This window comes from Falco biarmicus, chromosome 1 (assembly GCF_023638135.1).
Source record: "Falco biarmicus isolate bFalBia1 chromosome 1, bFalBia1.pri, whole genome shotgun sequence".
NCBI classification, from domain to species: Eukaryota; Metazoa; Chordata; class Aves; order Falconiformes; family Falconidae; genus Falco; species Falco biarmicus.
Window position 1 is genome coordinate 24,079,744 of NC_079288.1, and position 26,002 is coordinate 24,105,745.

Consider the following 26,002-nt stretch of genomic DNA (forward strand, 5'->3'; position numbering starts at 1 on the left):
ACACATCCCTAGTTACAATACCAGATTTGGTGGTTTGCATTATTACTGTTAGAAAGTTCGTCTTTCTGGAAGGATGCTGAACAGTTTACCGTTCCAGAGCAGTTCTGTTGTCTAAGCTGTATCTAGTCGTTGTACCGCTTTTCTCATGTTGAAGTGGATTTTGCCATTGACATGCTGGCATATTGGATGGGCGCAGACTGCTCTGGAATAGCAGCATTTGAAAAATCCTCTTGTGTGTGTATTACTTGATGGCATTTTTTATTCATTCTTGTCCTTTGTAGGTGACGGAGTTGCACTGAGTAGCCTCAGGCATGGGTGAGGGGTATGTGGGAACAGATCCTGAAAAGTCTGAATGGAAAAGCAGCCCTACCCAAAACAGCATGACTTGGGAATTCTGCTTTTCTCAGTAAACATGTGATTCCTAGTCTGTTTACCTAGGCAGTTGGTCTTGTATTAAGGTGATTAAGATTAATCACTTCTTCTTAGTGACTCTTAAGTAAGTTTTGTTATTTTCCAGTACAGTTTGATAGGTGGAATGGACTTATCCCATGTTAATCAAGGAGGAGAATCGTCATGGTGCAGTCACTGATAAGCAATTATAATGTAAAATAACAGCAATGAACTCAAATTGCCCCTTACTGCCCATCACTGCTCTGCTTTTTATAGTAATAATATAGTCCATTAAAACCTACAATCACTGTAATGTTTATGCATTATTGGGGAGATAAATTGCATAATTCTCATTTTACAATTTAAATGTAATTATGAGCTTACTAATGACTAAAACCTGAATTTGCTAGACTATCAGTTTTTCTAACACTTGCCAAAATTATAGGTAATTACTTAGAGCTTACAATAATTATAAGTCCATCTTTTAAATAATTAATGTGCACTTTCATGGTACAAAACAGCTAGTAATCAAACGACCTCTGGCTTTTACAGCAAGCCCATGCAATTAGTCTCATTGTGTAGTCTATAGAAATGTACCCATTACAAGAGTCTGTTAAGTTGGCAGGCTTGATATTGATGGCTGTTGCATTTTATGGTACCAGACAATGATTAACACACAACGGCTTTTAGAAATGTGGGTAAGGACAAAATCTGAGTGCATTTTCTGAGCCATGACATGCAAATCCAGAAAAGTAAATACAGGTGAGAGGAGTTTGAAGTTACATTCTGTTGGCTTTTGGATTGTCAGATATTCTGCCAGGGGGGTTTCTCAAGTCTATTTATCTGCATCCTGTGGCTCAGATCATTAGCCCAAGAAAGAACCAACAACCTATACTGGGGGGGGGGGGGGGGGGGGGTTACATTGTATTAGACCAATTACTTTTACTGTGGTAGCACCTTTCAGGTTGCCTCGCTGCTGCCCTAGGGTAGGTGCTGCCCAAGCACAGTATAAATGTTCCTTCCTCCAGAGTCTCAAAATTTAATGGGATGTTAGTGGGAAATAGATGCCTAACTTGTGAAGCCCATAGGTGTCTGCTTGTCAGAAGCATCCAGGCCAAATTGCCTTAATTTCTGTGCTTTAACTGGTGGTGAAGCTTTCTTGAGAGCCTGAAACCTATGTGCAGAAACCAGAATGCACAGGACTGACTTGGTTGGCTTAATCTGAACCCCTGTGCCAAAAACTTTTGCAAATTCAGCCCTTTTCCCAGCAATGCACCGTATCCTCTCACCAAATAAAAGGTCTTTATTAGATAAAGCCAAAGCTGGTTACAGCAGTGATTCTGGTGTTTGCTGTTTTCTCTGCAAACCTGTCTCCTAGACAAAGTTTTACGACATCATTTTCTTTGAAGGAACAAAATAAAACAACTCTACGTAAGGCAAAATCAAACCTTAAAATCAGTGTCAACCATTTCAGGGTCAATGCATGGATATCAGCAGTGGAACTACTGCAGTGTGGTGCGCTGTAAATGTAGTGCTGTCTTTGTAGTATAAATGAAGTGGTTTTGTCAGACTTGTTCCTCAGATGAAGAATTGCCCTTTGCCTGCCCCATCTCCATATAGCGCAGCCTCTCCTCCCTTAGCCCCGACACCTGTAACCAGGGAGTGGTGTGCGATGGCTGCCCTCTGCCCAGACATCACCATCCATTCTGATCCCACCTGCGGCACCGAAACGTGACGATGAACAAATCACTTAGCCTCTTTGAACCCCAGTTTACCTGTCTGAGAATTATGGTAACAGTTCCCTAGCACACCAGGGTGATGGGAGGATTAATTAATGTTTATAAAGACTTTGAGGTCTTCAGACGAAAATTGCTACAGTATATAAGTGCAAAGTAATTATGATTATCATTACTTTCATTTGCATGTATAGACTGTAATTAGCTGTGGATTGTATTGCATTGACTGAATAATTTAAAAGGTCTCTTCATGAAGGTGTCACTTTAAATGTTTTTACATTTTGTGTTTAATACCACCAAGGTTTATCTTCTTTTTCTCTTTCCTTACCCTCTGATAGTGACACATTCTGCAGTGTTGGTTTATTGGAGCCCTGAATGTAAAGTACTCTATTTCTTGTCCTGTTTTCCTTCATTATAGAACAGAATAGAATTCTGTGCTGATTAAAGAGCTTATTTAACACTTCAGGATGTTGCCCTGGTAGGTCCCTCCTGTGCAAACCACAGGAGGGAGCCTCAGGCTCAGCACCCCATTGGTACTCGGGCTGTTCTTAGGGCACCTCCAAACTGCCCTGGGCACAGCGTTGCTGTGGATCTGATGAGGGTTATGTGTATACATAGCTCTTGTGACAGTTCTCTTGAGTACCCACTCCATATTTACTTTGTGATTACACTTGTTATTGAACGTCATAGAAGGATCTTCATTTTCTACTCTTCTCTGCATGCCTTGCAGCATAACGGAGTAAGGAAGAAACAACAATGGCCAGACGCTCATTCTCTGGGCTAGTGTCCTTTCAAATGCTTCCCAAGTGCCTCCTTTAAGCCTTCTTTTGCAAACCCATGTATCATGTGACAGCTGCTCTCAAGGTGAATGCAATAAATAGTCTGTGTAGTAATTTCTGTTCCCTTGTAAATGAATGGATTTGGGAAAAAGAGAGGCATCCTCCAGGTTGCTTCAAGACTCAGCTACAATTACAACCAAGTTTATCCAACTCGGAACTGAAGCAGTGAAATTAGGAACGTGGCTACCCTGGAGATCCCTCTGTAGTCTGGGGAAGGAGGAGGACAGGTCAGACCTTAACAAGTACTGCTTACTTGCATAGGTTATATGGGGAGCCATGCTACTCAAATTTAAGTGCCCCACTTAAGTTATTAAAAAAAAGTGGAGCCATCCATTTTCTTGCTCTGCACCTTCTGGAAACACGGACATGTAAATTCCTTAAGTGTCTAAAATCTTGTTTTGTCTGATCTGTGCATATATCAACTTACTGCTGGGGATGGGAGCAGGAGCTAAAATAGTGTTTAGTAGATACTCCCCTGAGACTCGATAATTTGTCTTCTAAGAACATAACAAGCAGTAGATTTGTACGATCCCTGAATCCCGGGAAGTCAAAGCCAGTTTGTTTGTTTAGTGACCCCCAAACCCAAGGCCCTGTCTTTGGAACTTATTTGAGAATCTTACTTTATGCTGTGAAAACAGAAGTAATTGTGCTTCTTTAAGCAAACACTGGAAACCACACTTAAATTAACATGTCTTAATTAGGCAAAGGAGAAATTGTTGTTTGTATTGCATGTCAGAATTATGCACCTGTTGATAGAAGGCAGGAGCTGGAGCTCCTCTGTTACTTGAGCCTGGTTCAGCACACGCGCTGTGCTGTCCATGCAGTGGGAGCTGAAACAGAGCAAGGTCTTAAAAAAAAAAAATAGTCAGGATGAGTTTGGTACAATGCTCTGGGTGATGCTCTGTTTGTGTTGAGAAAGGAATGTACTCTGAATAATTAGAAAAGATAAGGTGGGCACCTGAAGAAGATAAGGAGACCATCAAGTCAGGAAACCATTGAACAAAGAAAATGGAAAGGTCTATCCCACCTAGATCCCACCTATTATGAATGGAATTATTGGGTGTCCAAATCAAATGAATATGTATCTAAAGATGTTGTGTAATCTCTCATGAAAACTGTATAAAACACCTGACTTTTCACTGAAAACTTTGGAGCTAGCTTGTCTGGTGCGAATTGCCTAGCTCCCCAGTGTTGCACGAAATAAATACCTTTGCTGCTTAAAGACAAAACTGATCTCTGAGCAGTTACTCTGTGCCATTTTGGCATCAGAGCCCCCTCACTTGGTCATCCTGCATCCAGTGGAGCCTCATGCACAAGGCATGCCTCCTGCTCAGTCCTCTCAACAGAGCAGCTAAAAACCAGTAGAGCATGTCCAGGCAAGTGACATATTCTCAGAGAAGTTTCCTATTACTTAGTTTCAGAGTCTGGCCTCCTGACTTTAGCTGGAGATGGTGGAACGCTGCAGTAGTCACTTAGCACACTGCAGCGTGTTTTTCTGTGATGACCTTGGTGTGATACGGAAGACCACTTGAATTTGTTGTAAGGGAAATGCTGTTGTTTTCCGATGCTTGAGCTAAATTTACAGTTGACAATGCTATCCATCACTTCAAAGTACCTTGAAAAAACCCCTACTGCCTACAGTAGTATCTGAAACTCATCATCTTCTAAATGTGTTTGTCCCTCTGAGGAAGGGAGGCACAGTGCTCCCATCCCATCATTCCCGGTGAAGAACAGAAGCATAAGGAGCCTGTGGAAGAGCACGTACTTAAGACAGAGCAGGGATAAGGGGAGAGGAAGCATCTTTAAAACACTTAAAAATGGGAAGAGAGTAATCTGTCCTTCTTACCTGTGGTAGATAGAACAAGGACATTTAGGCTTTATACTGCAGCCAAGGAGATTCAGATGGCCTGCTCCGGAAAGCTTTTCGTGAAATATTTGGTGAGGATTGGAACAGATGGCCCTGGGAGGCCCTGCAGTTGGGGCAAGTGAGAGTCTCTGGTACATAACACCGGGATACAGCCAGATAAGTAAGGGGATAGATTATATGTTGTCTTGAAGACCCTTCTGGCCCTGTAATACAAGACTGACTGGATCACTCATGCTTTGGGTCCCAGGTTAGCTTCTAAGCCCAGGACTTGCCCTTTTCACATGCTGAAAATTGCATAATTTTTGTATCAAGTCTGGGTAAAGATTTATCATAGGATGATTCATACAGGCTGAATTCAAGCATCTAAATGAAACGAGAATGGAGCACAGCGGTTTGGGCCAGGTAGCTTAGAAGTGTTTGAAGAATTTTTTTTTTTCTTTTTATGTTTTGAAGAGCAGTTTTAGGGTTAGGATTCTCCATCTAGTTCTGCTGCTGTCAACGTGAGCTACTACTGAGCACAGCAGTGAGCTCCCCAACAGCAAAATTAGCTGGGGTCAAGCTGGGGACTGTTATAACAGCAGTCTGGGTTCCCCGTATCTTTTAACCTCCAATGAAAGAGAGAATCCACAATGAAAAGCATTTCTGCTTCTTTAGCTTTTCCTGGAGCTATGAGTCAGCTTTACAACGCGATAACTGAAACGCAAATCTTGTTCATTTATCTGAAATGACTACAGGAAATCAAGTTATCCTGCAGGTCTGTTCATTCTTGGTTTCTCTTCCTCTGTGACAAATTGCACAATGATAACTTTGTAGGAAAGTTTTGGGTATCCCCCAGTAGCAAGGTGGGAATGTGTCCAGTGTGCAGCGTTGACTAAAACTATTTAGCACTCTCAAGTGTACAGATTGAATGAAATCAAGAGTTGTTTACTGTATCCATAAATGTGAATCAATAGCTTGTTAGTCCATGCCAGCCTCATTAAAATTAACTGTATCTGAAAGAATGAATGACTTTATGGTGATGGATAGTCCACCTAGAGTACATTATTAGAGAAGATGTAGAACCTGGAAATGCAGTGAAAATAGTTCATTTGAGAAGGCTGTTGTCAGCAGAATGTTTTTGCAAGTAATTATGCATGTTGAATTACTGTGGAAAGAAAGGGCAGGAACATCAGCTGACCTAACCCCGCATAGTTCTGGTGACTTCAGTGGAGGTGCAGGAATTTACATGTGAGGAGGATCAGGATCTCATCCAAAGCCAGAGACAGTCCATGAAGACACTTCTGGTGATTTCAGTGGGTCAAGATTACTAGTCTATGAAGTCACACTGCTCAGCCACCTAAGGCAATACTGTTTGTGTGGTGAGGCTTAAGTGTGAATATTGCTCTTCTGAACAGTTAAGGCTGCAGTGAACATCTTAGAACAGCTGAGGACCTCATCTTCCCACATGTGCTTTATTCACAACATGTTCTGTCTTAATCCTACTGTTACTGCATTGACATTTAGGTAAATCAGAGCCAAAAGAACTAGAATAAAAGGTAGGGCCAAGATCTTCCTTGGTTCCCTCTATTAGAGTTCCTTATTGGCTCATCCCATGGAGAAGTTAAGATTCCCCTCATGAAATTAATTGTGTAAGAATGGCCACACCAGACTAAATATTCTCCTCTCCAAAAACATGGATGACCTGGTTTGAGGAGTGAGACATGAGTACACTTGGACTTTCTTTTTCCCTGTGCTTTTTATCAGTGGGGTTTCAGGACACTGGTTTGGGATATGGTTGTGAAGACGGTGCAGTGCCACTCCGGACCAGTCCCGTTTCTTGCTATACAGCAGGAGACATGTTGCTCCATTATATTTTGTAAAGGGAGGCTGGAAGACATCTCTCAGAGTTCCTTGCATTAGATATGAGATAAGAAGAATATATACAAGCAGGTTTTTTTAATTTGCACTCTCCTGAGCAGACTGAGTACTTCTTTGAGTCATCAGTATTCAGATCACATCTTCTTGCAAACAGGTCTGTTGTTGCTGTAATTAGGCTTAGTTTACAAAATCCTTCACTAGCATTTTACAAACTGGCTGGTGATTTTTTTAAGTGCCCAGTTACCTTGAAAACAAAATCATTACATTCTCTCATTTTAGAGGCTTGAGCAATTGTAACTTGAAAACCTTAGATAAGAGTGGTTGGCCTCAGTCAGACCCAAAATCTAATCAGACAGCTGTGATTTATTATCTGACAGATAATAAAGGATGCTTAAGAAGGAGTGTAGGAGAGGAGTCAATTTAGGATGACCCTTTCCTTGGTACAGCCTCCCACCTCCAGAGAATTGGTGGTTTAAAGTCATTCTGGCTGCTGGAACAGGTGGTGCAGCTTCAGCAGCCCCATGCTGGACCTGAACTGGTTCCTGCAGACAAGAAAGTTCAATGTGACATCCCCATTGATACAGCTGCCCTGCTCTGTGCACGTAAATTGGTATCTCCACTCACTAGTTGCAGTCTGAGAAGAAATATCGGTACAAGTGTGGTTTGTAATTAGAAGTGACAACCCGTGGCTCTCTTCTCCACCTCCAAAACCCGCTACAACCCCTTCACCGAAAGCCACTGGAAGGATGGAAGTGTCCCTTTAATTAGAAGTGTATTAATAAATCCATCTTGCTCTCTAATCCCCACACACATAGTACAGTGATTCATTAGCACAGGAAGAGGCAATTTAGATTTCCTCAGATAATAGCAGCTGTCACTAATCAAATTAAAGGAGGAAGTGCAAATCTGAAGTTGGGCAAACTGGTCTGGCAGGGAGGAAGGCACAGGTTGGTGTGAAAGATCTTCATCCCAGCTGAAAGGAGGACTGGGGGCTGGTGGCAGAGGTAGCTCCCAAGGGCATCAGCAACTTCTCACCAGAAGAACTGCCACCAGTGCAGGGGCAGACAGTAGCCCCACTGCAGTCCCTGTGTCTAGAGCCTGAGAGGGTGCTGTTGCTGGTACGTAGAACTTCACTGGGGCTTTGAAATGTGCAGAAATAGCTAGTGCACACAGTGCTTTGTGCAAAACCTCCTCTGTTAACACAGAAACATTGATTTTTGAACCATGAATATATTTTTCAGAAACGATCAGGCTTCACTTGCGAAGGGGTGTGCTCACATCTTCAACATCCTCAGTGGAAGCCCCTCAGGATGCCACAGTACCTGGGCAACCAGAAAAAAAAGGAGGAAAAAAAGTTGTACTTAGCTTTTCTGAGTGAAGCATGCAGTGTTTCTCTCTCTCTCTTTTTTTTTTTTTTTTAAATATATTTTGATGTTTCAGCTGGTACTTGTGCTAACCAGCATGAGCTGTTACTGATGTCAGTACTTACCAGCCACAGAGGACCATCCAGGCTGGGTGCTCCAGCAGCAGCTCTAGCTCCGGGTCTTCCCTCTGACAGGCATCAGAAGCAGATACATTTGACTGTAAGTGTTGAAACCCCCGACAGACAGATGAGGAACAAATGCCTCACAGGAGCCCACACTGAAAGAAAATATTAAGATCCCTTCCCCCATTTTGACAGCCATCAACTTTAGACAGCCATGATAGGCATATGTATTTCCAACGCCTTTTCATATCTCTTTTGCTTTTCCTTCAGGAACATCCCATGGCAATGAGTGCTGTAGGCTAATCACAGTATAAAAATATTTCTTTTTGCTGGCTTTGAATTTTTCCTCCTTTCAACTTCTTTGAAAGCTCCTCAGTGGTGTGCTGTGGCAAGAACAAAAGGTCTCATGGTCCCTTCCCCAACCTACTTGTGATGTTATCTAAATTTATCGCAGCTGCTCTTGTTTGTCCCCTTTGTAAAGCAGTAGCTTACTGACTGGTCTCTGTATATGAAGAGTTATTTTTGGAGTTGTTTTGGTATTTAGCTTCATGTGATGGCTTGGAGACTCAGGGCTGTGGCCACCCGTTGCAAGGGGCGGGGGGGCAGGTTGCATTGTAGACTGTGTGCAGGGCACTGACCCTGGTGCGGAAATTTGCAAGCTTGCTGCAACAAAAGGATTCTCTATCTTCCTGGTTCACATTTTGACAAAATTGATGAAGTGTCTCTTGTTTTGGTAGTGGTGAAAGCAATTAAACGTATGGGGTAACAGGGGAAACATGAAGCAGCCTGTCCCCAGGCCTTGCTGCCACTCATGCTGTGTGATTTCAGCCATTCCACACTTGTGCCATGTGCTCTCCCTGAAGCAAAGCAATTTTGTAGGTTTGCCTAACGTCCAACCTTGCCTGTGTGTAGTGAAAGCAGGAGATCAAAGGAATGAAAGTGCTCCCTTCGCTAGCACTTCAATCAGTGATATGAGCAATTAAAATATGAATTAATCTAAGGAAGATGAAAATGCAGATTTTGAATAGGAACCATTGGAGTCACCTTGAACTTGTGCTTAGTACTGTTTAGCCTGGGTGATTAAAGACATTTACACTCTATTAAATACCTTGCTGTTCTAATGTGAAAAATACCTTGTCAGCTGGGTATCCTGCATGCCTGCCATAAGGAACAACCTTGCTGTTGACTGGCTTGTCTATTAATTCTGAATAATGTAATAGTGTCAATGTGAAGAAGAACAAACAGCCCAATTTTATGTGGCGAGGAAAGGCAGTGGCAGCCTGTTTCTTCCCAGCATGGCTATGATGATAGGGAAGGCAATAGCAATTATCTTTGCCTTTGTCCTGAGCTGGTTGTCTCAGGCTCAGACACTATTGTCAGGCTGTTGGGCTGCTATAGTTTGTGCTTTAGGAATGAGGAATGTGAACACAGCAGGTAGGAATTGATGTCTTGGGGTCACCTCTGGACTTGTGAAACCATCTGGGCAACTGTCCACCCAGCACTGGTGACGCTGCCTGTGCAATGGCAGGTGTTCCCTCGTGGGTCTGGAAATGTGGGACCATGAGCTGTGGTCCCACGTCAGGGACAGGAGGAGCCACCATCCCCCCCTGCCCATGCCCGCAGCTTCCCTTGTGGGGAGCCCAAGGGAACCTTCCACATTGCTTTCCCCATCCCTAGTGAGCACACAGATGATCGCCTGTTTGGAGAGCACTGCAGGATGTTCAGATGAAAAATGGATGTGAAAAACGCAGGCAGAGCTGCTGGGGGCTTCCACCGCCCTGCAAAGCAGGGACCCCTCCTGTGGCACTGCACAGGACACCCTTCCCATCAGGAAGACCCAGTGGGATTCCTGGCATTGGGCTGACAGGTCAAGTAAGACCATCGGTGAATTTATCACAACTTTATCTGGAGACAGATACTGCAGTACCCCCGGGATAGCATTCACAAACCAAGCCCTGGCTCTGTTTGCAGATGGAAAAGCAAGACGGACTATGTGGAAATCCCTGCTGGGTTTTTCATCTCTGAATGTCAAGCCTATTTCTGGGTCAGACTCCTAAGGGGAAGTGTGGTTGAGTTATTCAGAGAAAGGAAAGGGGGTAGTAGGAAATGAGGAATGTCTGATTGTGGTGGATAGTGTTTATATGTCCTTGTCCGTAATAATCTGCCTTCAAAAAGGGAACTACTGCATCAGGTCCAACTCTTGGGAAGGATGGGAGACTTCCTTCCCAGAGTGGGCTGGGGCTGTTTGCGAGAGACCTTTGGGCCAGGACCGCAGAGCCGAGCATGGGGAGAGCACAGAGTGCAAGCTGCTGAGCACCACGCTGAGGGCAAGCCTTAAGGAAAGGGACCTGTCCCCCAGGAACACAGTGGGGACCTTTATTTAATCCACACAGTCCCGAGTATTGTAAAAAAAGAAAAGCCGTTAGTTCTGTTCCCTGTCCAAAGAAAACCTCTCTGGGGTTGTTAAAGCCCTTCTGTGATGTCCTGGAGAGTAGGTCTGGGCTGATCTACCTGACAGGTCTGACTGCCTCGGTTTCTGTCACAGCAATATTTCTCAGCTAGTTGTTAAAGCCCTTCTGTGATGTCCTGGAGAGCAGGTCTGGGCTGATCTACCTGACAGGTCTGACTGCCTCGGTTTCTGTCACAGCAATATTTCTCAGCTAGTTTACAATACAAATTTGAAGAAATTTTCATTATTGCAGAAAATTTCCTCCAACACTGGTAATTTCAAATTGTACATGGTATTCCGAACATAAATAGCTTATAAATACAGTCTATGTTTACTATACATGATTGTCAGCTTTGCCAGGCACCAAATCCCCAAGGTCTTTTTTCTTCCTTAGCCTGAGAACCTCAGACAGTAACTGATCTAAAAGATGTTCTAAAACAGCTTCACCGAGAACTGTTATTCCTTTCTGGGCCAGTCAGTAAATACTCCCAGTGGAAGCACTCGGGCCTGCGGGGATGATAACTTCTCCCCCCTGCAGGACAGCAAAATTCATGAGTGCTCAATTGGACTGGGAAAAATAGGATATTCTGTAAATTGAGGTAAACTTTAGTATTTTTATCCCCTCACAAACCAAGTATGGCCATGCTAGGTGGCCCTGTGGGCAGAGGTCTCGTTACTGCTGCTGCTTGACCGTACTAATGCGGGTGAAAATGTTTCTAATAGCTGTTGGGAACTCCCAGCACTGGAATGCCAACCCAAACTTTTGGCAGAAGGAAAGGTATTCACAGAGCAGCCATGGAGGTTTGGTGTTTCCCACCTATCCTATAAGAAAACTTAGTGGAAACAATAATGCGCTGCGAGAAGTAACGCTGTTTATGCCAATAAGCCGCACGTAAAAATGTTTAATCGCTTTCCCTCAGCTCTATTACTGATTATTTTTAACTATAACAGCCAGTAAAGATCCAATGCAGTTTCCACTGACATGTGAAAGCTGCTTTTTAACTGCAGTTGGTGCTGAATTAGTTCCCAAATAGACCTCTAGTCATCACTTGAAAGGGCTGTGCTAAGTATATTGTAATGGAACTTGTAATAAACACATTTTTCTGAACTAATGTAGTAGGATAAAATACATCAGATTTCTGTGTTAACCACCCAGCCAGGAGAGGTAAATGGAATTGAAACATTGCTTCTGTCATTTGTACGTGGGAGTGAGAGAGACACTTTCTCATTACAAGTACTTTAGGGCTATGTTTAAACACCTTCTGTTGGCTTGCCCTTGAACTCTGTCCCCTTCGTCCAATTAAGCAGAACTCTGTGAAAGAGAAATGTAGCTCAGAGCTCGCCCTGCAAACTGTAGGGCACTGTAAAGACTCAGATCTAATCCTACTATCATGAGGGGTTTGAAAAGTTTAAATCAATTGTCTGTGGAAAATCAATTATGAAGTAGACCAGTTTGCCTTTGTGGCGAATGGAACTGATTCATCTGTGGAGTGCTTTCCTGTTCCGAAAGAATGATATTTGAGGTCTACGGCAGCAAATATTGGGAGAGAAACCGAACAACTTCCTACTTAATGGTAAGCAAAGTACCAGCCAGAGCTGCTTTCAGACCACGAAGCTCAATGCTTCAGCTGGTGATAGCAGTTCTTATACTGTCATGTCTCTTGTGCTGACATGCTTCAGGCATTCTAGTAAATTCACTGATCCTTCTTCACCCTGCTATTTTTGTGAAAACATGGATTTGGTTGACAGTGCAAGTTACTGCAGCATATACAATAGCCCAGCAAAATCCCAGCTAGTAGTGATTTCACTGGAGTCCTTATTTAATAATTTAGAAATGTAGTTGAGCATTCGCAAATTGTCACTGACATCAAGGGATGTTAGGTATCACTAACGGGAGAGCTCTCATTAACTTTAGTAAGCTCAGAGTTAGACCTTAGATCCAGGTAAGAGTTAACACATCTCCAGATATGAGCACAGGACCTGCTTATTACAGAATATTGTAAGATACTGATGCTGTCAAAGGTTTCCACACAGCTTGATTCTAGCTTTACCTCTGCTAGAAGAAGAGGTAACTAATACAGTGTTTGGTGCAGGAAATTGCAGTGACATAAGGGAAAAGGAACAAGGAAACATTTTCAGATATATAACCCTTTTGGATATGCCTTTCCAATATAAAGAAACCAATTTCATTATGAGAGTGATTGGACGCAAGCAGAGGACCAGAGAGGTTATGGGATCTCTACCAGGGGAGATACTTAAAACAGACAAGGTCCTTGGCAATCTGATCTAGTTGGCACAGCTTTGAGCAGGAGGTTGGCCTAAAGACCTCCAAAGGTCCCTCCCACCTTAAATTATTCAGTGATTCTGTTTCTTGCATGGTCCCATCCTGCACACATCCAGTGGTGAGAGCATGTAGGACAAATAACTATCACTAGAAGTATTTTCTGGTTGGTGTTGCACATTTAACACATTCCAGTGCTTGAAGATCATTCAGAACAAATAAGAATCCTCAGTGAAACAAATCAGTTTTAACAGTAAGTAATTTGGTTTTCCTATCCATCACATCTCTCCAAGGGAGCAGTGGCAGTACAGCACTTCAAATTATTAAATTGCTAGTTTGAATTGTGTTTTTTTTTTTCTCTGAATATGTAGAGTTGACCCAGTGTCTGACGATAGCTTAGTGTGATGGCATTACAAATAAAAGATGGAAATGTGAATTGCTGTGAAAGACCAGCTTCACTCTAAGAATCTACCAATCACCTCATCAGCTGATTGAGCTGTGCCCACTCTTAGAGAAGAGACAAACGGAGTGATCACAACAACAGAGAGCAGATTCTGGTCTCTTCTTTCAGTACTTCTGCTTCCTTCCTCCATCATTTATTTCTTTTTCCTTCTTCTGGGGATATTTTTCAAAATTGTGTGATACTTGATATGACACAAGTGAGCAATAAAGCAAAAATCGTTGCAGAGTCATTTTAGTTATGGAGTGCCATTAAAATTGTCATTTATTTGCTGTCATTTAATTGACAGAGCTTGAATTAAGAGAAATTGTCAATGGATTTCTACTGCTGGGGGTGGGATATGGAATTTAGCATCATACAGTAACAGGGAAAAAGAAGCCCTTTATCATGTCTGCATTGCACAGGAAATGTTGTCTTGCCTTAATATTACACTGAGGCTGCAAACACTCTTTGGCTGTAACAAAGTGCCAAGATGGGGAAGGAAACAGTCTTATTGGGTTAAATCAGGCACAGACTGTGCAAGTTGAGGTACTGGTCGAACAGCAACTGAAAGTAACTCTTCAGTAATCCTCGTAATAAAAAAGCAGTTCAGAAGGGAATGGTGGATATCGAACTGAAGAACTTGATTGCATTTCTTGTCCTCATTACAGCCTGAATAGTGACGGAGAAAGAGGAAAAGCACAAGAGGATGAAACTCCAGTTTTAAATAGTCAAGCAGCAGCAGTAATGAGAGATCTGCTCACAGAAACACCTAATGCAGGTAAACAAGCAGCCAGAATGAAAAGCAGAGAAAACAGGTCATCATCTAAGTAACCTGGTCAGGCAGCGGGAGGAGTGGAATAAGTGGCGATTCATAGAGAATATTACAGTTTTTACTTGCCCACATCTTCCATTTTATTGTTGTATAAAGTAGTACTGAGGTGATTTTAAAACAGTGCAGTTCTCATACTAAAACTTATCACAAGTGATTTGCTCTAAGGTTCTTCAGGGCAGCACCACAAAATTCCCCCAGAAGCCCTTACTCCCTTGCCACCTTTATTTGTAGAGCCGTAAAGCAAACGTTGTAATTACAGGTTGGTGCAAGCCAAATTGATTGCCCACTGGTCTGTTTTTAATTAAAATCAGGCAAGCTTGGTAATCTTCTAACATGTCCAGGAAAGCTGGATGAGTGTGTAAATGCACCCATGCATTTTATTGATTTGAGTTAGAAATTCAACCAACTCCTGAAATGAATCCCATAAAAACCAAAGCACGTTCTGGGATCTGAGATTCACTTTCACATGTGGAGTACCTATGTTTCTAAACTTCTTGTCTGCTGGATACAGAAGACAGACAAGAATATTTAATAGTTAATACCCAGTATCTTACTGATTTTAGAGAAAGTTATTTTAAAATAGTGAGAGACAAGGTTTTATAATTGCATATTTCGTACCAGGGGTGTAACAGTCACCATCGTAAAAGCATCTCTGAGACAGAGAGTAAAATCCATCCCTCCTCCAGCTAAGAACACAATCTGTCCCACTGAATTTGAACCCAGCACAGGGATAAATGTCATCCTGTGGCTTCAGTGGCATTTGCAATACATCTCATACTTTCTGTCGTAGTTACTGGAAAATACCAACATATCTCAGAAATCCTGGCATAGTATTGATTGGAAAATGCTGGAGGAGGGTTGAGTTTAAATGCAAGCAGTGTGTCAGAGAAGTTGTTGATTGTTATAGCGCATGCTGATAGCGTGGAAGGGGCTTCCGTGCAGGACACTACCTCTGAGGAAATAACTCCCAGTGCTCTCTGTGAGAGCTGCGACAGAGCCACAGCGTTACGCGTGCAGGGCGAGAGTTTCCATTAAGGCATGCTTTAAACCAGCCCCAGTCTGGGCTTGATCCTGACCTCTCTCCAGAGGATGCTGTGAGGGACATCAGGCAAGGCTGGGCCTGACTCACATGCAGGTGTACGAGATCACAGCTATCAGAAGCGTCAAGTCATACCTAGCTTGAAGTTCCTCAGAGTCAAGCTTTCTGCTGTCATGCCCCAAAATACTTCGCTGAGACATGTAAGTACCTACATATGGATTTAGATGCCTATCCTTTAAGTATCTAAGATAAAAAAACAGGCTGCAGGTTTGGTCTCCTGTGACTTGTGTTTCCTTGATGCTATGATGAGTGAAACCTCTCTCTGTGGCTGCTGTGGTCCCTGGAGGGGAAGCTGTCTTCATCTCTAAAACTCAATTGAGGTAGAGCCAGACATGGCCAGCAGCAGCGCTCAGGGCCTTGCAGGGTTAAACTTTTTAGTGAGGGGTAAGAGATAGGAAATTCAGGCTGGTGTGGGCATCTCATTCACTTGGCTTTTCTGAGACCAAATGACCCTTAACCGCCAGGGTTGAGGACAGATTGCTGATGGCTTCGTGATGTGATAGCGTAAAGGAGGGTGCAAGAGAGCGGTTCTTAGAGGGTAGTATTAGCAAGGCAGCTATGTTCTGCTGGTGGCCCCTTGGCTTGGAGGGCCTTTCTGCAGTGTGCAGAGCCCCCAATCGAGGCCCTGGCTCCACAGTCCTGGCACTGTGCCTCCACATGCCAGCATTGCAAGTCCACTCCCAGCACCACTGTCATTTTCTCAATACAAAGTAACATGCCATTAACCATTAGTACTGCTTTCTCCTCCCCTGCTCCTGGGGAAAGCTTAACATAATCTCTCCTGTATATGCTTCATGTTCCCAGCTTCTCAGCAGAGGATTTCATCTGTTTCTGTGTTGTATCTGCTTGGAGGAAGCGATTTTTCTTGCCCACTTTTCTTGTGCCTTCTTGTAAGTGCACTTCCCACACTGCTCTGTCGTACTGCGTATTGCTCCTGCCGGGTTGGCTTTCTTCTTCCCTTTTCATACTGGAGAAGTGCCTTATCCTCGTTAACCTCCTGGTTGGTAAAGTAAGAGCCACAGCACAGGGACGTTTATATGAAGCTGACTTATTATCCGAGGTGGGAATAACAAGTGTTTCTATGGGATGAGACCATGATAAGAAGCATGAGGGACAGGCAGTAATTGCTCTTTAAGCAACTCGAGCCTAATACTCTCCTGCTGTTAATTCTTCATTTTCCTGAGCTCCACAGTCATGGTGGTACCGTGGTTTGGGGAGGTCGGGGCTATATTGGCTTAAAAATGGGAAACGCTTTAATAAACCTATCTGTACAGCTGGTGTGGAAGTGCAACAAAGCAGAGACAGGCAGATGGTCGTGTTGGGACAAAGGGCTGCTGTTCGGTCGGGGAGGCAGCTCTGTTTCATCTGCAAGCTAAAGTCCCTGTTGCTCAGGTATCTCCTCTTGCCTAATTAAATTGTCTGTGTGCTTAGGTGGAGAGAGATGCAAAGTGCAGAAGCAGTGTACAGTGCTTACATAACCTAAGTGATTTCTGCAGCAATCGTTGTAGGAGTTAGCTAATGGCAGGGTACGGGGGCCTCCCGCTGAGTTTCCATTACCTTGTAATTTTCAGCTTGTTCACTGTTGCAAGAAAGCCCCTCTGTCTTGTAATTCCTCCAGCATTCATGTCTCATCTTCTCCAGGCTTGAAGTACATAAGATGCTTTCTGCTGGGGGATTTATTGAGATAAGTTATTGAAGTCAAGCAGTGAGGCAAGCATCCAATATTATGCTATTCATCTCTGAATTTATGTTCCCACTTTCTTTTGAAGGTCTAATGTAATCGCAAACAATTTGTTTTGTATATGTTTAAAAATTCATAATTTTCTTGTACAATGGAAAAAGCAGCACTTGTAGCTCATTAGTGGTGGGATTCACAAAACATCTGGCTTTTCCTTTTGATGTAATTTCTGTGTGACTAAAATTCTGCCTTCATTTTAAGCAGTTCAAATGAGGAGGTACAGTCACTTCGCCAGAAACCCATTAAATGTGCCCACGAGTCAGCCTGTGTAATCTTCCAAGTGTGTTTAGGAGAATTATAATCTTTTTTTTTTTTTTTCCTCTGGTGTGTTCTGATCAGCTTCCCAGGGTGTGGGAGAACCCCTTCTGCTGACCTCTCATAGGGAGGGTCTCTGCTCCTTGACTCTTTCTTTTTGCTGCTCTGTTAAACCCACTGGAGCTTGTGTGCTCAGTGCTGTACAAGCAGTTCAAAGAACAGTGCCTGTTAATGACCTTCCGGCTTACAAAAAGTGAGAGAAAGGCAGTAGGATTGTTGTAGTAACTATCCTACAGCTGTTGATGTTAGCAGAGATGTGAAGGGCCTGATTTACAAGTATGCTGAGCACATAAAAGCTCCACTAGGTAGCAACTCTGTTCAGGGGAGTTGAGTGCTTCTGGAATAAACCAGACTGTGAGCAATCTGGCCAGTCTCACTTGGGATTTCTGTGGTCGAGCTGGGAATTAACCAAGCCTTCTTCTTCCCATTCCTTAACCACGAGCCAACCACATATCTTTGAGGAGCTGACATTTGACTGTAAGCTGAATGTTCGGAAAGAATAAAAAGACCCCAGGAGCCACAGCAGCTGAAGTGTCAAGTGCTGATCACAAGCAACACTACTGGTGTAAAAAGCATGGGCAAGGTCTTTAGGGCTTACTCCAAAGCGCACTGGAGTCAGAAAGAGTCTCTTCTAAATGTCAGGTCAGGAACTTACTACTGCTGTGTCAGATGTTAGAACTGTTGCTGCTGTGTACTGCTAACATAAATAGTGATTTTCTTCCAGGGCAACTAATCACACTGCCCAGGTTGATAGGGAGGAAAATGTGACCAGACAGAGAAATTGCCAAATTTACAGAAATGGGGTCTGCAAAATCATACATTAAGCAGGATGTATTTTCCTTTTCACAGGGTTAAAAATATTCATGAGTTGTTCAGGTGTTCCTGAGAAGAAAGGTGAGAAAGCATCCATAAGCTCGATGAAGCCACACTTAAAACTTCAGAGGAGGGCTGTCTGCCTAAGTGACTCAGCAGCAGCTCATAGCCCCCTGTTCCACCTCCTGCCATGTCAGTCAGTCAGTCTGTACAGGTTTGTGCATTTATTGAGTTTAATCCACTTCCCACCTAGTGGAAACTTCAGAAATTCAGTGAAGATCTGCACCTGTCTGGGATGACTGTTAACAGGTCTCAGGCTGCAACTGATCTCTTTACATAAGGTTTCTGTTTCCAAATAAATGTGCAAAACATTCTGGGGGCTGTCCTGGCACCAGGAGATGCTCACACTCCCCCTGAGATTCTCTTCATCCTGCAACCATATCACTTTGATTTACGTTACAGTTCATCTATCTTTGGATGTGTAAATGTACTACTGCTGAAGCACAGCCATGTACCGGTGGTGGTGGATCTTCTCTGCCTCCAGTTTACACCTATTTCTCTCATTCCTTATTCGCCTGCTATATATATCTTGTTAGTCTGGCAGGCTGCAGTTTACATTCCTGAGGGGGAAAATGGGATTTCCAAGGTGCATCCACTGGTTAGAGTATCCTGAAAATGGGTTTCACTGGCATGGCCCGTCACTTGCACAGTCTCCAGCTCTTTGACATCCCAACCTGGTCTAGTGGAAGGTGTCCATGCCTATGGCAGAGGGATTGGATCTAGATGATCTTTAAAGGTCCCTTCCAACCCAAACCATTCTATGATTCTGTGTCAGACAGAAAAAATTACTTTCCCAGAGGATTCTGTCTTTGCTGCAGAGCAAAAGGGATTTAAAAAGTAGAAAGTAAAAAGTCAAGCTGAAATCCAGCTGAGCATAGGCTGCTGGTGGGGGCTGGCACACGGGGTCAAGCACCGGGACCGCAGAGCCATTCAGGTCAAGTACAGTGTGGACACAAGTTAATAAGATTTGGGTTCCTGGCTCCTATGGTCACTTTTTAATGTCTCTCTTGAAATATTCCAAGTTGTCAAGGGGCATCTCTTGCCATCCTATGTTTGGGCTGGCTGCCTGTCCGTGCTCTGTATTTCAAATTGTGATCAAGGGGTTGTGTTAGAAGTGCGTGCTGCAGAGAAGCCAAGGCCATTTCTCCCAGCTGCTCACAGCTTCCCCAGCCAAATCAGGAGAAGGTGGGTTCAGATGACCATGCAGCAAGACTAGTAAAAGCCTGAGAGCTTGGTTAACTTCAGTCCAGCCATGGTTGTAGACGCAGCTGAGGGTGGGTCTCCTCATCCCCCAGGCAGTTCCCAGCATTTGGGAGGTTACATTTTGCTGTATTTGGATGTGGTTGAAAGGGTACCAACTGCAAAGCTAAGAAACAACTTGAGCTGTGAACTTGGACCATAACTTGGGAGCTGAGTTTATTCTCTTATCATTAAATATGCAGGAGGAGGCTAATTATTCTATTTAAAAGATTTCTATGCGCATATCACACTCATGTGCTCTAGTAAATCTTCCCTAATCTTTCTTTCCTTTGTTGTTAGTCACCAGCTACTCATGCACTCAAAATTTTTCCAAAAACTTTAAATATCTGTATAATGTAGAGTTATCTGACAATGAGTCCAGTCAGTTAAAACTCTTAGAGGCGTTTGTGAGGCCAGAACAAAATTCTCCCAGTAGCGGAGGTTGCAGACGTGCACCAGAAACTACCATGCACTGTAATATTGCCTGCATGGAGATAACAATTACAAGTGGATTCAATGGCATACGATTAACCTGTTGTTAATATTTGTGTATAAAAAATACGAGGAGATATTGTAATCATTTTGCCAGTGAAAAATTAACTTTTATTAAAAATCCAGGCTATATTGTGTTTATACTAACCTGGCAATTTAAAAATAACTCCTGCTTTAAAAAAAAACACCCTGTGTTTTGGTGTAAAATTTTGCTTTTCATAATTTATTTTTGATGAGAGATGGTATAGTTGACTCTTGTTACTTAGTAAACCTTCCCTTCTGAAGTAGTGTCTTTCTGCCTACCCCTGGAATTTGTACTCTGGAATTTTCCTGAAAGTTCAGGAATGCAGAAGTTCTATCAAAAGAGGACGTTGAGAACAGTAAAAATGTGTGCACCAAGCTTAATCCTGCGGTAAACAGATGTCCCAGCTGTACTGAGAGCAACAGAGTTGTTTCACTTGTGTTTACTCAGAACTTTATTCAGTAATTTTTTTTTTTTTATCAAAAGTATTTGAAGAATATGATGAAACATCTGATCTGAAAGTTCACCTAGTTATTTCTGGCTTATGTTATGCATATTTTGGGATTCTCTGAATGCACTATGCTTTTATTAGCCAAAATCTGTTATGCTTTAAACAAAGTATAGCTTGGAAAACTTCTGCTTCTATGTCAAGGGCTTCTAGTATCGGTAAGATCATACTTTGACATCATTTAGAAAATCCTTGTTGGTGACTTGAGACAGAGGAGGTCGCATGCCCCCGTAAGTCCTTTGATTTGAATGTAGCCAGTATGTCCTTCAGCCTGTGTGTATTTGTCACACTGGAGTCCTAGCCAGTCTTTGCTGCAAAAACTTGTGGAATCTGAAATGCAAACTCATTTCCCTCCCAAGTCCGCATCTCATCATGATGCCGCAGCACTCCCCTGCCTCCTCTGTCAACAGCAAAAAACGTGCTTCTTGCAGTGGTTGCTGCAGGTACAGGCACAGGACAAACCACATGCGGGCAGGCATGCAAAATTTCATGTACGTCTTCTCCTGGAAGGGGGAGTGGAGAGAGATTTCCATGCAGCAGATGGTGAGGACATTGCATCGTGTATCACCGGGGAGAGCAAACGACAGCTAGCTGTGGAATATAACAGCCCTAAAAGGCAGAGAAATAAGAAAACTACGAGCATACTACATTCTCCGTGTGTGGTATACTTCAGATATCATTGTTTAATATTGAGGGCTTCGTTATTTTGCTCCAACATGTCATAAATGTTCATACGCCCTCTCGCAGACAGCAGACTCCCAGGGTACACAGAGCTGTTAGGTTCAAGCCTCCAGAAGTCCTGTGCAGTATATAATACATCTGTGAAATGTTTACAGCATATGGTGTGTGTGGAGTCAGGCTGGATGCTCACCACAGTCTCTTCTGGCCCTAAGGCCTATCAATCCCTGTCCACTCACGGCATGGTAGCCGCTCTGTGCTTGGCACAGCTCGCGGCGCGGGAAGGGGAGGCCAGGGCTGGCTTAGCAGTTGAGTTAGCAGTTGAGCACAGGTCGCTTTCCAGAGGCTCGCTTCAGCACTAAATACAAGGGTGAGGACGTTGCGCCATGTAGCTCACACATTAAGTGACGGGAGGGTTTGGACCTGCGCATCCTTCTCCCAGGGACAGTCCTGAAGCAGAGATTCTCCATGGTGAGATGTTTTTCAGTGCTGTGTTCTCACATGTGCAGCTCAGGCTGTTTGTAAAACAAGCCTTCTGTCTCTCACACAACCCACCTGCTTCATCTCCCCACTTTTGCTGCTGGTCTTGTCTGGGGGTTACCCGAGGACTTGGTTTAAAGGATCAGTATTTGTCAAGGAAGGCAAATTGCCTGAGGTGTTATTGAATCTATGTCAAATGTTTAACAGAAGGATTTTCATTCATTTGTTTATTTATCCACTTATTTTTTGCACCTTCCTGTAAACACATGGCCGTAATCACTACGAGGCATGCTGCTGTTTGAAGAACCACCCTGGTAAAACATGACAGCTTTTGTCTTTCCCCAGTGCTTTCAGAGCTTCAGATGGAAGAAGATGGAGAATTAAAAAGTGATCTCATTATCCTCTATTGTGCATTAACAAAACCCTGGCACTAACACAGTGAATACAGACGGACGTGAAAATAATTGCTCAGTGCAAGTCGGATTTGGATTTTTCCTGTCACTTTATTGTCTGGATGCTGAGGGAAATATTAGTGAATGACGGCATGGGAAAGTAGGTCAACATCAAACCTGGAATGGGGGGGGGGAAATACGGTTGAAAAGTACAAGACTGACCTGCTTGTAGATGGGCAATTTAAAGACTTACTGAAATTACAACCAGAATGATCCAACATCTCTCCTCTGTTTGCACTTTTGAAGAGCTTGGCAGTGAAGCAGTTGTGTAGACGTGTCCTGTTAAAAAAAAAAAAGGAAAAAGAAAAAAAAAAAAGAGGAAGAAATCCTGTATTGATTTAGACAGAAAAGTCAAGTCTTTCTGTTGCTGCAACTGTGACGATACATTTGAAAATATTTCAGGAGCTTCTGGCTCTCAACACGACAGGCCAAGGGGATATTCGTCCTGGAGGAGAACCTCCCCCAGGGGTGGCAGGGCGTAGTGGGAGAGGATTAATGACTGCACTGCTGAACCATGCACAATGCACAACATTAGGAGGGCTTTGCTATAATGAAACCTTCAGCCTTCCGCTGCCTTGCAGACTCTCTGAATAGCGGCTGCCAGCACTGTGGAGAAGCTCAACACAATAGAAAAAGGGTCAGACCGAAAAAGTGGAGCTGGAGTTAAAAAGTAATAAAGGGATAAGGGGAAAACAAGTGTGTAAGAGAAAAAGTTGGGTTTTTTTCCTTTGGTAACAGCTGACTGCAGTGTTCCTCGTGGGGAAAGGCATGGTTCTGGGAGATGAGGTTTGCATGCAGGAATTTCAGTGATTTCTCCCAGGGACTGGCCAGCTGGTTCTGCAGCCTGCCTTTAACAACTGCAGGGAAGTGCCACAGCTAATCCAGTTTACTTTTTGTCTTATCTTTATTTCTGGGCCTGCAGTGATGAAGCGGAGCCTCATCGTGCAAGGTGCCATGCCACCACAGACTGAACACGCTCCTCCTGCTCCAGGATGGTTACAGTTTCAGCGCAGGAGAAGAGGCAAAGATTATCTAAAGCAAAGGAAAGCACGAGGAAGAAATGAAGTACTAGTGTACCGCCTGTCCTCTTTAATGTCAAGACCTATGGGAAAACTAGATTTAAATCACATCAAACTCAACACTTTTTCCAAGCTCTACTGTTCTACAATTAAAATGGATTTTAAAAGGACAAAAGTGTCATTTCTTCTCACAGGTGATGTAAGGAGTGTTGACTCAGTTGACTCTGCAATTTGGAACAGTGTTGGTCTGATTTAGCTCTGGGGAACAAATAAATACCAATGAGCACACGAGGGGAAGCTTTGAACTAAGCTACTATGAACCACTTGAGCCTAGTCAGGAAACTGGAAAAGAATTTTCCCATGGCTAACCTGATAAGTGATCTGATGCTCAGATGGAGCCATAGTCTTTACGATCCGAAGTCTGTTTCATTAGAAGTGCATTGATGTGCAAAACTCCAGAGAGATTAGAATTTTTTGAACAAGAGAAGAAACAAGAATTAAAAATAAAAGGAGACATAGCTGTTCCATTTGCCAATCACATCTTGTTTAACTTTTTTAAGTCACAAATATCTCCAGCTCTGTGGCAAGGACATTGTGTGACTTACAAAAAACTAGGGAAAATGTTGCACAGAGACTTCTCTGAAAAGAGAGGTGAAGCCTGGGCAGCCTTTGGTTTCACGGCTGGATGCAATCAGGGAACATAAAACTTTTCCTTACTTAAGTGCAGTGGCTTTCATTGGTCTGATAGTTAAGGAAATAACCTTTAACACAACACGGTTGCTGCAGTGCCCTAATAATATACCTGCAGAATCTCCTTGCGTTTTAGGTACATACATATTTTGCTTTGTAAGAGTCACAGTTTTGTCTGCCTTTTAAATGCCTGTGTGCTTGTCCCCTTGAGCAGGCACTGCGGTAGTGCCTCTGAGCCAGAACCCCTCTGCGACCCTGGAGATACCTCTTACCTTCTTCATCCCCTTAGCTCCTTGCCCTATGTGATGGGATCACACCATACATCTAGAAGGTTGTTGGCACGTTCTGTGGATTTGGCTACACACAGCTTGTAGCATAGCCAGCTGAAGGGCAGGTTACCCGTGTGGCGTTCAAGTGTTACTTTAATGTTAGTGCTCTATTTCTTCATATGGATAATTGATGCTAGAACAAGCATGAATCTGAAATGAGGTGATACAAACCTGGGACGGCTTTCTGGATAGCAGCAGTGAGGCTTCAGCTTTCCCCTTACACATCTGAGACCAGGGTATGACTTGCTCCATGCTCTGAAGAGTAGAGCGATCAGATGAAGAGCACCTTGCATTCGTTTACTTTGGTTTGGATCGGATCAGATGGGTTTTCCTCCCAGCTGTTTCTGACAAAGGCTGCTCTATACACTTACATTGCATGGCAAGTTGGAATTTGATTTTATGGGCTTGACACGGATTTCATTCAACACATGGATTTGCATGAAATGGCTAATGGTTTATGCTGTGATAATACAAAAATCAATAACAATGTCAGGGGGAAAAATGGACGGATCAGTGCAGAATGAGAATGCCAACCAGGAATCTCGTGACCTAGAGTGACGAGGCTGGGAGAAAGCCAGTGCACGCCAATAAGAGTCCCTCGCTGCTGGCACAGAGCAGAAACGCAGATAGCACGGTAGGAAGGTGCTACCTGCAAGGCAAGCAGTGGCTGCATGTCACCCTGGCGAAGGGGCATGACGCATGGGGGGACAGGGAACCGTTTACACAAGAAAAGAAAGATGTTTTATCTGAATAATAAGGCAGAAAGCTTCAGCTTATTTATCTGCTTTTGAATTTTAATGATCAGTTCGAGTGATAATTACAGAATTTCTATATTTATATAAAACCAGCACATAAAATAGCACAATTTGATATTTATGAAGTGCCAGTTTTCCATAAATACAGAGATTTGTTAATGAGCACTGGGAACTATTCATTAAAATTCAGAAGTAGATAAATAATGAATAGGAATTGCTGTTTATTCATTAAAATTCTAAAAAAAAAAAAAAGAAAAAAAAAGAAAAATACCTCCTCACTTATTGTTGATGAATCCAGCCTGTTTTATAAGCGATTTGTTTTAATTAATGCCATTTGACACTATTAGTGCCAGAATAGTAGAGTCATTCGCACATTGCGGGCTGTAAGTAGGACTGCATTAAAGCTATCCAAGGCCTTAGGATTAAACAAATTTGGAAGCAATAGGAGCATCCCTGACTGCCACGGCCATAGGTACATCCCCACTGGGGTAAGAAAGGTCAGCCAGTCCATGCCTGCGTGATGCTGGGTCCCGTATAGACCTGCTGCCTCTCCATGGGGATTCTGCACGGCTTCTGAAGGAGGATATATCCTCCTGTGAAGGAGGGCTTTGCTGATGAAATTTCAACAGAACGGTAGATTTCAAAGGGGAGGCAGAGTTTGAATTTGGTACAGGTCATAGATGTTGTATCAAGCTATCTGCAGACTCAGCCCAAGGTAAATACTGTTTATATTTGGGTCCTTAGTTTTCAGACCACTTATGAATGGACAGCTGGTCTTCTCAGGAGATGAGATCTTGGACCAGTTTTGAGCTCCTGGGCATGGCATTGCTCTTTAGGCCCCTTTTCTGGGCTTTTCAAGGGTGGGAAAAATCTGTGCTGTGGATCCCTTGATGTTGGGATCACACAGTTGGTCAGGGACACTACTGGGGCCAAGGGGTTCAGCACCTTTCTGGCATGGGCCCTGGGTGCCTTGGCTTGTCCAGGGGCATGTGTGTTGGAAAGAAAATGGGCAGATGTGTGAAACCTCCCTTCACACCACATGCATGCACCTCTGGAGTAGCTACTTGTCAGCGAGGTTAACTTAAGTTTTCTGTGATTGCTGGAGGAGGGATGGTTTTGCTGTGTCTGGAAACC

General features: G+C 43.3%; 1 long non-coding RNA gene across 1 annotated transcript in view; it reads left to right on the forward strand.

Annotated features, from left to right (window-relative positions):
• LOC130147436 (uncharacterized) overlaps positions 1 to 26,002 on the forward strand; it is a 317,093-nt gene that overhangs the window by 148,571 nt on the left and 142,520 nt on the right. Inside the window, exon 15 of the long non-coding RNA XR_008821244.1 lies at positions 14,016 to 14,125. This is a non-coding gene — a long non-coding RNA (uncharacterized LOC130147436). The remainder of the gene's footprint in view (positions 1 to 14,015; positions 14,126 to 26,002) is intronic.